The sequence below is a fragment of the Piliocolobus tephrosceles genome, chromosome X (genome assembly GCF_002776525.5).
Source record: "Piliocolobus tephrosceles isolate RC106 chromosome X, ASM277652v3, whole genome shotgun sequence".
Lineage (NCBI taxonomy): Eukaryota > Metazoa > Chordata > Mammalia > Primates > Cercopithecidae > Piliocolobus > Piliocolobus tephrosceles.
In genome coordinates, this window is record NC_045455.1 from 62,987,706 (window position 1) to 63,000,785 (window position 13,080).

The window sequence follows — 13,080 nt, forward strand, 5'->3', positions numbered from 1 at the left end:
TTAGTCTGGATGTCAGGTGCCTAGACTTTCTCTGTGAGAAAGTATTTACAGCACTTTTGCTCAAGGAACAGAAGTGGGAGACAATTGTTATTTAAATTAGTGAATTATAACTATTGTGAACTTCTTTTTAATGAAAACACCTACATCAATTAGTTCATATTTTGTATCAAAGTGATTATTTCCCAACCTCATTTTCTCTAATCAAATCACTGTTTGTTACGGAAACATGGCAAGCTGTCAAATGAGTGGAATGTCTTTTTCTAATCCTGACTTATTAGTATAATTTTTCCCTTCAAGAGAGGCAGCAAAAATATCCACGGGAACTATAATTGGCTATGGAATGAGACAGTCGCCTCTGGCAATTGAGGTGAAGTAGGTTGGCTGCTGAATTGTAAAGATCCCATTTTTCATTGTTAGCTCTTGTCCCTCCTTCGTACCCCATCCACATGGGTGAGTTTAATCAGCCATTCTATAGTAGGAAGCTCCGTGGCACTCTGAACTTGTATTTGAGCTCAGTTTTCTACTGATTAAACATGGGAGCTTAGAAAATGACTTCATTCTTGTAGGCATTAGTTTTCTCACCTGCAAATCAAGGATAATTTCACCTTCTTGGTTGAAGTGTGTAAAAAGAATTAAATAGAGTGCATATGATGTGCCTAGCATGAAGTACTAAATAATGGCAGAAATTATTACTATATTTTGGGAAATAACAATTTAGCTAATGTGAATGGCATGGCAAAATAACCCCGCCCTCTTTCCCGACCGTTCTTCCCAGGGCATGATTGTGGCTATTCCATGGTCAACATACTAAATGTCAATTTTAATCCCAGAGTAAAATTTCATAGCCAACTAGAAACTCTAGGAAATGGAGGTTGATAATGGAAGTGCTGATAAATCTTTTGATGTTTTCAGGAATGTAACGGGCTTCTTAAGAAACTGGAGTTGCAAGGCAAGCTGTTTACTTTCTTTCTTTCTTTTTTTTTGTTTTTCTGCTGAGAAGGCAATTATTCAGTCCTGTTGGAGAAGTTTATAATATGATTAAACAGCGAACATTAAATCAAATGGTGATCCAGTCCCCAAGAGGGAGTTTACCTTCACAGTACTTTTGAGATACTGAATTGTATTTTCAAATGTCTTTGTACTGAACTATGAAGAGGGAATGGCTAATGTTTTTAAGGCAGTTAAAATAGGTTGATGGAGGGACGACCTTTTTAAAAATGTTTTTCTAATTTTAGTATTTACTAACTGAGAAACATTTTCTCTATTGGCATTTTAAAAATTCTTCACAATAACTGAATAACTAACTGGTCCAGACAATCCACCAAATATTTGCTCATGTCAATTTGCTTCAGATTTATATTTGATACACTGCAAAGCAATTTGTGCTAACGCATGTAGTAACAAAGATACACTTTAAATATGTGTAATAATTCAATTAGTAATGTATTTCTAATTTAGTGGACATTAGTATTTTTATAAACACCAAATATGTTAAACATATTGTAAAGGAAGATTCTGTATATCAGCTTTAAAAGATAAAATTATGGTAAGCAAATCAGTTTATAAATAATATGACTTTTATATTTGATAGGAGGAGTGATTTATTTACTACCACTGTGTCTGCATAAAATAAAAATCTACCACTTTCTCTCTTCTGGTATGCATTAAAACAAACAGTAACCTACTAATCAGTGAATTTACATTCAAAAATATTTTTAAAAATATAAGAGAAAACACATTCTAATCAAAAAGCAGATCTACTCAAACAGTATAATAAAGATGTGGAATTAGACAGGTCATATATCCTCCTTAAGACTCAATTTAACTAATATAAATTGGAGGAAAATAAAGATTAAATATAACACAATAGGGGACACTTCAAGTTGTACATATATGTTCAAAATTCTGATTATGATGAGACCTTCGTGTTTTTAAAAACAAAATAACCTTAAGAAGGATAAAAGAATATTTCCTTAATAAGTAACAAAGTAGTGTTTGAAAACATGAAGTACTAGATTGCCTGGGTTTAAATATGTACTGTTTCTCAACTAGCTTTATGACTTTGGGAAAGTTATTAACTCTGGGCCTTGCTTTTCCTCTCTGTGAAATGGGAAGTTAATAATACCTCATAGGTTGCAGAGAAAAGGAACACATATACAGTGTTCATGGGAATATAAATTAGTTAAGCCACTGTCAAAAAAGGTTTGTAGATTTCTCAAAAACTTAAAGCAGAATTACTTTTTGACCTAGCAATTCCACTACTGGTTATATACCTAAAGGAATAGAAATCATTCTACCGTAAAGACACATGCACATGCATGTTCACTGCATCTCTATTCACAATAGCAAAGACATTGGTGCCCATCAGTGGTAGACTGGATAAATAAAATGTGGTGGACAGGTGTGGTGGCTCACATCTGTAATCCCAGCACTTTGGGAGGCTGAGGTGGGCTGATCACGAGGAGCTCAGGAGATCAAGACCATCCTGGCCAACAAGGTGAAACCCCAGCTCTACTAAAAATACAAAAATTAGCTGGACTTGGTGGTGCCTGCCTGTAGCCCTGTTGTCCCAGCTACTCAGGAGGCTGAGGCAGGAGAATGGCTTGAACCTGGGAGGTGGAGGTTTCAGTGAACTAAGATTTATGCCACTGCACTCCAGGTTGGTGATAGGGTGAGACTCCATCTCAAGAAAAAAAAAAAAAAAAGTGGTACATATACATCATGGAATACCACCTAGCCATGAAAAAGAATGACATCACATCCTTAGTGGCAACATGGATGGAATTAGAGGCCATTATTCTAAGTGAATTAATGCAGGAGCAGAAAAAAACATGTTGTCACTTATGAGCGGGAGCTAAACAATAAGTACATATGGATATAAAGAAGGAAACAATAGATACCCAGGCCTACTTGTGGGCAGAGTGTGGGAGGAGGGTGAGGATTAAAAACTACCCATTCGGTAACATGCTCATTAATTGGGTGACAAAACCCCATGACATACAGAGTTTTCCCATGTAACAAGCCTGCACACGTACCCCCGAACCTAAAATAAAAGTTGAAAAGAGAGAAAAAATACCTCATAAATTCATTTTGAGGATTGAAGGAGGCGTCTAGCTGTGGAAAAAGCTTTTAAACTGTGCCTGGCAAAGAATATTTAATTATTAGAGGTATGTCTGAATGTATATATTTATGTATTTGGAAGCCTAACTCTCATGGAGATCATTTTCCAAAAATTTCAGATGTTATTTTATGTTATTAACAGAGGCTTACTGTTAACTCACTCTTACTTTTTCCGTAGCAGGAATGACCTAGAAAAGAGTACTGCATTTCTTTTATACCAGTCTCACTTTATTTTGAAAAATGAGCTCAGAATTGGTAGGCATTAGTGTAGTAGTCCTCAAAATATATCATAAATTAGAATTACATGGATGACTTGCTAAAAACATATTGCTGGACCCGGCCACCAAAGATTCTAAGACTCCATTTGCATGTTTTACAAATTCTCAAGTGAGGTTGATGCTGTTCTTTTGGAGACCGCACTTTGAGAACCTTTGCCAGAGAAAACAATTTGGAGAAAAATGGAGCCATCTGAATACAGAAACCATTTTTATTTCTGCATATAGGTTAGGAATCACATTAATGCAATATGTGCTAACATTTGACTGGCTAATTGATATGTAGAGGATATTTACTCCAATGACTTGGATTCTGCTTTGTAAGAAGTTCCCCTTTGCAAATCAATGTAGTCTGGAAACCTCCTCAACACATCCCATTAGGGAACATGGTAGCAGAAGATAAATAATGAAAACAATCGGGTAAATGATGAAAAGAGTAGATGATCCCACAGAGTCTTTGACTGACAGGCTAATGAGATTACACTTTAAAATTCTAAGCAGGAGGCAGCCAAGTCTCTCCCTTCTACAAGGTGTTTGACCAGAAAAATGTCATCTAAGTAATGTTTCCGAAAGATTAATTTTGTGGTAAAATACATAGCAATAGTGATTAAATTGGACTGGGAGGGAGGCTATGTTCATAGAACACTTGCGAATGGTGGCAGGAATGAAAAGAGAGAGAGAAAATGAATCAGCAAAACCCACTAACTGATTCTATGTGGGGATAATTGAAGTTTCAAGTTTGGGTTCTTGGAGATTAGTGCCCTTGAGAGGAAGGGAAGGCAGCTGAAAGAAGTTATTTTGTGGGTATGCTATCAGATTAAGTTTCTGATTTTAAACCAGTGTGGCTTGGCTTCAAGGATAGCCTTTTTTTTTTTTTTTTTTTTCTCCCTGAAAGCAAAATCAGCACTGGTCTTCGTGCCTCAAATATACAACCACCCTACCAACGATTAGTTCAACCAGAATTTCATGTCTCCACAATCCTTTTTAGGCAATCTCTATCCATTTCTTTTCTCTCCTTTCAGCTTCCGAGTCCTCTCGTCTTCATTCTCTACTCTACCACTCATTCTACTTCATGTGAAACTTGTGGGTAGAAAGAAGCAGGGTCAAGACAAACGTTATGTGACTATTATATTTTATCGGATTGTTTTGTTTTGTCATATCTGAACAATAGAGAACAAAGATGAACTATAATTTGGAACAAGAGAGGAGATAGAAATTGGAGAGAAATAGAAAAATAATTTTTGAGAGAGCACTGCTTAGGACACAGTTATTGGCTTATTCTTTATCATCTTGTTTAAAAATATGAAGGCAAACTGTGAACACACAAAGATAAGCTATACGGTTAGAGATAGAAAAGAACGGGAATCTAGGGTTTAGTGATGAAAGAGAAAACTGCTGAATGGGGGTGCTTGATGCTACCTACCCCATAACTTGGCCAGTCTGAGGAAGGACATAGGGAAGTTCAGGAGGTTGCAAAGTCAACAATCACCACATTTTATTTAGAGCACTCTCAGTTATTGCCAAAATTGTAGAAGCACCTCCATTCTGTAATATTATTTTTAGGCACATTATTTCTGTTGAACACAGCAAGTCAAAGGTGAAATTATCCCACTGCACTGATTCTTTACTTTATAGAAGTGAAGATGTATTGAGTAATGTATTACACATTTGGCATTAAGTTGCTTTTGTTGCCAATAAACAATATGAAGCCAAAGTGCAAAAACAAACATTTGAAAAAGAAAGATAAGAGAAAGTCACTAGATCACAAAGCTCTACGCAAAGAAGTTAAAGAAACACCAAAGCTAGTGCAGCCATAAATATTTAGCATTTAATTGGAGAATTCTAGTCTCCCTATATTTGGGAAATCATTCTATAATGAGCACAGCAGCTAGGATTCATCTGTGTATCATGAGACAATGTCTAAATGACAAAGCTGTCTGCAAATGTCTCCTACATTTTTGTGTGAGATATTTTTAGGGGTGAATCTCCATGACACAGTAATGACAGCTGATATCTTGGTACTGTTTAGTGCAGGACTCCGTAGTGTGTTGATATCAAATTCATTTTAATGCTTCATAAAATGCAGCATTTCAGAAAGCACTATTCTGTAAAATGTGTGCATTATTTATTTTAATATGTGTGTTTTCAAAGAAAAAAATAATGAAAAGTTGAAAAATAAGAGAATTTTCAACTTCAGCATGGAGATAGACTTTTCACATTTGTGTCATTATTATTATTTTTAATCTTCATTATAACATATCCTGAAAATGCTTAGACCCACAGAGATAACAATGATAAAAGTAATTACTCATTCAGATGGAATTTTTAAAATGCAATGTTTTCTGAATGGTGGAGGATGAGATTTGAATGGGAAGGAGAGTAGTGTTCTATCTGGAGAGTGACTGACATGACAAATGTCACTGAAAATTATGAAAATAGTAGATACAATTATTTGGAGGCTAGGAGAACAGAGGTGAAGGCATCTACAGGAAAGTGGCTATTGGCCTAGGGTTTCTTACTCTTTGCAGGAGAAGCCACCACATTCCTATACAGACTATTTTCTGTCATCTCTAGTGTGCCTAAGAGGCTGAGAAGATGGGAGAGAAAATAAGGAGACATTTGATTTATATCTGATTATGTGGAAGAGAAAGAGTATTTACAGCATTGTTCCTATTGAAAAGTGTCTTTTGCATTTTAAACATTTGAATTGTAGTTGAGCATCTGGTACATTCACAAACTGGGGCCCGAATTGTACAGAATGGTACAAAGGAGTTTTAAGAGTCTGTAGGAAGATGGCATGCCTTGAATACAACATAGTTTAATGATACAGTGGCCATGCATCTGGAGCCAGTCTTCTGAAATAGCCTACCATAGGCTTACGTCATTTACCTGCATTTAATATTAGCTCTCCGTAAGTTTCTCCATATCTAGGCTTCTTTCAAGAGCTTATTGATGCTCTTATCGGATCTGCTTAATTAAGCACACTATTGACAATATCTGGATCTTTAATCTAGCCTAGTAGAAGTTAGACACACTCTCTCAATTGCTCATGAAGCTCATCTATGGTGTGAAAATAGAAACCTTGTAGTAACAAGTCAGTCAAGTTAGTATTCTGGCATTTATTATATGCTAAACATTCTACTATCACTTAATTAAGATTGTCTCTTTAATCTTTCTAATAAAGATATGAGTATTATCCCCATTAGACAGATAAGAAAGCAAAGGCCAAGCCTCATAGCTGTAATTGCAGAGTCAAAAATAGGATCCAGGCATTTTATTTCAAGAGACTGCTCTTAATTTCTCTGCTCCATTGCAAGCTGTTTACATCTGTCTGGGAGTTGATGCATTCATTCTCATCAAATGGATTTTGAAGCAGAGTCGAGTAGTCAGCCTGGAAAATCAAAAATTACTATCTTATCTTCCCCAAGTGATGATAAACTGTTTTTCAAGGATTGGTGCCTTTAACATGTTTTATCTCTCATTCCATCTAGAAAAGTGTTCTGCACCTTTCAGGAACTAAGTAAGCGTAGATTGACTTAAAACTAATGTATATGTAGTCAACTAGCTCCTTAAGACAGAACTATTCTATCCAAATTATTAATGGCTCAACAAAATAATTGCATACCTTTTTCATATTTTGCTATTCTTATAGTTTATGGTTCCTTATCAATAATAATATTTTTCATACCATTTCTTGGGTGGGTTACTGACCAGAACATTCAACACATATGTTAAAAATGCTGTCTAAGATTAATTTATAGATGGCATATAGATTTGAAAAAAATACACATTAATAATTGCTTAACATATACTTGTAGTTTCATATGGATAAAAGATATGTGTGTAATATATATGTGTATAATATATGTATGTATTTCTATATACATATATGTATATAAAACATATATATGTATATTTTGACCTAAGCGTTGTTTTAAGTTATTTACTTTCATCATCTCATTTAACTTTCCTAGTGGGGGAAGAACTACGAATGTTCCATTTGACAATTGAGAAAACAGATTTGGGGCAGTTAATAAACTTGTCTTTTGTCAGACAGCTAGCTAATGGTGGAGTTAGAATTTAAAACTAAGTCCGTAGACTCCAGAGCCTGAGGTCTTAAACATTGCACAACACTGGCTCTCTGCAGTCATAAATCATAAATTATATTTTCTTTGATGTCTAATTTCTTTGAAGCCTTCCTCCTTTTGGGTCTGCATACTAACCAGTTGTATTACATGTTTTGTGACTGTAAATTAGATAGAATGTTGAGATTTTCATCAATATTGTTTTTAAAAATGTTAAAACAATCTCATTTTTATAACATTTGTTCAATACATTTTATTTTAAACATGCTCTGCTAAGAACATAGGGTTTTCAATGAGGTTTGGCATGAATCCTTTCCTGGATAACTTTATAAATACATACATACATATATATATATTCAGTGAGAATGGTGTTCCTCAATGAGAATGAAGTAGAAGGAAGATAAAGGGAGAAATACAATAATCTCACGAGAAGCATTTTAAAACCTTATAGGTAACACACTTGGCAACCCTCTCCCTGAGAATCTGTTATTCCCATCTCTAGTTTTTTGTTTTTTTTTGGTTTTTTTTTTTTTTTTTTTGAGACAAAGTCTCGCTCTTAGCGCCCAGGCTGGAGTGCAGTGGTGTTATCTTGGCTCACGGCTACCTCCGCCTCCCTGGTTCAAGCAATTCTTCTGCCTCAGTCTCCCGAGCAGCTGGGATTACAGGTGCCTGCCACCACAACTGGCTAATTTTGTATTTTTAGTAGACACAGGGTTTCACCATGTTGGTGAAGCTGATCTCGAACTCCTGACCTCAGGCAATCCGCCTGCCTCGGCCTCCCAAAGTTCTGGGATTACTGGTATGAGCCACCATGCCCGGCCTCCCATCTCTAGTTTTATAGTAATAATAATGTATTTTATCAAGAGAAACGATGTGTTTAACTGTCTCTCCCTCCTCCTGTCTACTCCCTCCTCCTCCCCTCTACCCGCCTCCCTCCCTTTTCTCTCCCCTCTCACTAGATACTTTGTAGCAGTGGGTGAAGTAATATGGCCCAGGGGGTGCTTGTACTTCCTTCAGTAGGACAAATGTGAACAGAGTGATATTTAGGAAAAAGAAAGCTAGGAACAATCTATTTAATTCTGCTTCTAGTATAGGTTGAAGGTAAGGGCAATTTGAGTTCTTGAAGCCCATGGACTGTTCAGATTAGGTTGCCGAGGAAATAATCTGCGTGAATGTGCTAGAATTACAGATCAAAACAAAGCAATGCTGCAAGAGGCTACTCTGAATCTAATTCCTCTGGGAAGGAGAGAATATCCACATTTATTCAGAGGTATGAGGCCATAGCCAATTATCTTTTCATTTGAAAAATAACTAAGAGTTATAATGCCTTGATTTTTTTTAGGCTTTGATAAAGTTTCTTGTACAGTGTTACTAAGATTTTCTCATTCATTTCTCATAATAACCCCCGGAGTAAAGAGTTTCTGTTTTACCAATAAGAGAGAAAATGACCCTTTCTGGGAATTATAGGACATTGGCTTAAAAATGAAATGTATACTAAGCAGAGCTGTGTGGACCATAATATTATAAAAGCTACACGAGTCATTTAACTTTGTGGACTGACCTATGTGAATGTGGTTGTGGTGAGGAGAGAGTAGGATTATGGATAGGTTTTGACTAAGTAAGCAGGCTGGAAAATCACTTGATAAAGGACAAGTTGCTGAGGATTATTCTAGTGTACCAGTTAATACAATTCAAGTAAGATGAAAATCAAATGTGAAAATCTGATGCTAGTATTGAATTAATGACTATAGATGAAAATAAAATTTCAGCTATATATTCAAGTGCATCAGGGTTTAGTTAGGTTCCAGTTCAGAAACAGGTGTTAAATACAGGTCTAGATAATGACAGAAAGGTATGGTCTCTGAGATCCCCGTACCTGCAAAATCACCCTGTGAAAGTTGCCCAGCAAATACCTAATTACAACTTAACTTGTTCATAAATCCATGATAAAATCAATACATTTTCCTCATAAAAAGAAGCCTTCCACTGGAGGCTGAATTCCATTTTTTCTTTCATTTTTTATTTAAAAGCAAACACATTTTCTACTTGAATGTTGAATAGGAAATGCCTGAAAATTTACTACATCTCCAGGGCTAACTTTTGAAAGTTCTTTATATTTAATATAGCTTTGATGAACAATTTTTAGTTAGTAGGACTTAATAAGCAAAACAACTGAATATTATTTAAAGTACCCATGATTTTTCAAAGCAAATAAAAGCTAAAGGAAAGAAAAAGGCTTTAATATACAGGAATATGGAGCCAACAGTATAACTGAGAATTTCAATTGTTTATAAGAGTGATTTGAGTTATGTCCTGTCAACCATTACATATTTGCATTCAATAGTAAAGAATGCAAAGAATAGTAAAGAATGAAAGTGTGTGGTGCATTCTTCTTTCTTACTTTAATAAAAAAAAAAAAATACCCAGTGGTGCAAGTAACATAATACACAACAATTTTAATGATTCTTTAGTTTAATGTTATGGTCTTAACAGAACATAATGAAATGTGTGCATTGACCAAATTCTTACTCTTTGAAACATACCATTTTGAGATGAAATATGCTTTGTTCTGAAACAGATTGATATAAAAATGCATGCATGCTATAAAAGAACAAAGACAAACTGTTTTCTAAAACATTAACTTTTTTATATTCACACATTTGGATATTGGTGAAAATAAACATTTAAAGCAATCTAACAAGCTGCCCCAAACCTGCACAGTCCTTTTGTATTTTACCAGAATGACAGATGCAAGACTGGAGAGTGAATAATTCCCTTTAGAAGATGTATTCACAAAGCCGGTGTTGCCAGGATTTTTATGAACTCTTTCATTGCTCAAACCAAAAGTGAAGTAAAATTAAAAAGTGAAATAATTAGCTATCTCAATTTTTTAATATATGCCATCTTGTCACACAGTATCTGTTTCTGTCAATCTGCTGGTTTAATTAAATCAATTCTTTTTAGCCTCAAAGCACAGAAACTTACAAACTGGGTAAAATCTGTAAAGCAGCTTGTGATGGTTTCCATGGTGTGCCAATAATGCATCAAAGTGACCATATTCCAAGACATTAATGTTCAGCTTGATTTTAGTAAATACAACTTTCTTTCTTATTTAAATTTGTATTTAAATACTTCACCAGTATTTGATGTTCAAAATTAAATAATAGAATTAAAGTGGTTTTTTTTTTTTTTTTTTTAAATCAGCTTTGGGGTTCTGCATCCTCCCTTTCCTATACCAATCCCCAGAAGCCCAGAGTAAGCAGCCCTGGGGGTTCGTGATCAAACGCTTCTCTAAAAGTTAAAAAATCTCTTACTCATTTATGTTCTCAATACTTTTATATTTGACATCATTAATACTAAATTCCCATGGAGTTCACAAGATAAGAAATAAATCTGGAATGAAATGAGTAGCTGCACTGAAGTACCCAATTGTAATCACTGAGTTCTTAGACAAGGTAACTTACCATAAGTAATTTATGGAGAAAACCGTTTAGTTTATTAAGTGTTACGTTCTTCTTGCCTAGTGAAGACAAAAAGAAGGATTTTGTATCCCGTACTTCTCTTTTAGCTTTGGCTTACTGACTTATAATTTAAGTACAGTAAAGTCTATCCTAAAAAGGTTTTATATTCTATATATTTTGACAAACTTACACAGTCCTGTAGCTACCACAAAAATCAGTATAGAATAGTTTTATCCTCCCTCAGGCTTTTCTCATACTCCTTTGTAATCAACTCCCTCTCCCCGTCACCAACTTTTGGTAAACACAGATCTGGTTTCTGTCCCTATAGTGTTACCTTTTTGAGAATGTCAAATAAATGGAATCCTAAAAAATATAATTTTTCTGAATCTTTTATTTAGCACAATGCTTTTGAAATTATCCATGTTATTGCATGGAACAGAAGTTTGTTACTTTTTATTGCTGAGTAGCATTCCATTGTATGCATGTGTCACAATTAATTTATTTGTCCAACCCCCTACTTTTGGTGGACATTCAGGTAGTTTACCACTTTTGGTAATTAAAAATAAAGCTGCTATAAAAATTTGCCTACAGGTATTTTTCCGAACCTATGTTTTCATTTCATTTGGGTAATTATCTATTAATAGGAATATATTGCTGGGTTCTATGGTAAAAATATCTTTAACTTTGTATGCAACTGAAAAACTGTTTTTCAAAGCCACTGTACCAACTTTCATTTCCACAAGTAATGCATAAGATTTCTAGTTACTCTAAATCCTTGCATGTTTTATTTTTATTTTTAGTTACCAATATTCTAATAGCTATGTAGTACTATCTCATTAGGGCTTTAATTTGTATTTTCCTAATGACTAAAGACTATACTTTTATGGGCTTATTTGCCAGTCATATCTTTTCTTTGGCTTTTGTTCAAATATTTTACCCATTTTTAAGTTGGATTGTCTTATTACTGAGTTTCGAGAGTTCCTTACATATTGTGGTTCTTTACATATTCTGGAATGTAAATGATTTTATTTTTTAACTTTCTACATCCTTAGTGGATGTGAATGTTCTTTGTTTCATTTGTCGACAATAAATATACTATTTGCAGATAACTGCTCTGTAACACTCAAAGTTCTTATTTAAGTTGTTTGACCATCTTAATTGTTTACTGTATACCAGTTCTATGCCTTTCACCTAAATACATATAAATATGACCCTATACAGCCATGTTTGTTTATAAAAAAATCTATAAATATAAAATATTGTTATTTTAAAAATAAGCAAAACTAGTGATTTGTTTGTTTTTCTTTAGTTTTTAACTTGAAATTCCTACATGATGGTTGAAATAAAAGAAAATCAAACCTGATAGTAATATAATTTTCGAGGGAATGTAATTTTATAAAAGCTTCAGCTCAATTAGAATGATGACCAAGCTGTCAGAATCTACCTATGAATCACCTTTAGTTCCATTTTGCCTGGAATCTTGCATTAATTTTAGTTGCTGAATTTATTTCAACAAAAGGAAACTACTCTATAAAGTTCCTGTAAGAAGTTTGCTTAACCTTTTCAAGGAGTCTGAATCAAGTTGAGTTGTTTATTAAAAAAAAAAAGAAATTCCACTTCTCATTTTGCCACATAAAGTTATAGTAGGAAACACACAGAACTACTGTGAGGTAGGTAAGGTACTGCTCTAATGGCGTAACACATAGAACAAGTCTTATGATACAATACTCTTTAAAACACTCTGAAGAAGAGCAAGCATCATAGCCTTGGATGTGGATGTACTTCTTTAAGCATTCCCACTTCATATTTTATTAAACCTCTTTTGTTCTGAAACATTTCAAAAAAGAGAGGTAGAGAGGAAAGATGAGTCAACATTGGGAAAGAGATGAAGAGCTAAGCAAAATGGATATTTAAAATACGTACTGCTTTTACTTGATTAGAGATTTAAAAACTAGTAAAGAGTATTCTGAACAAATATTTCAAGCTTTCTACTTAGAACTCTGACTTGGCAAGTGGAAATTCAACTAATGAAATCTGTCTACCCTGATAATGAGGTGTTTTTGGACATAGGATGGTAAATGCCAACATTCAAATGTTATGACTCCAAGTTGGAAAAGAACAGGGCTTGGGAGTTTGATA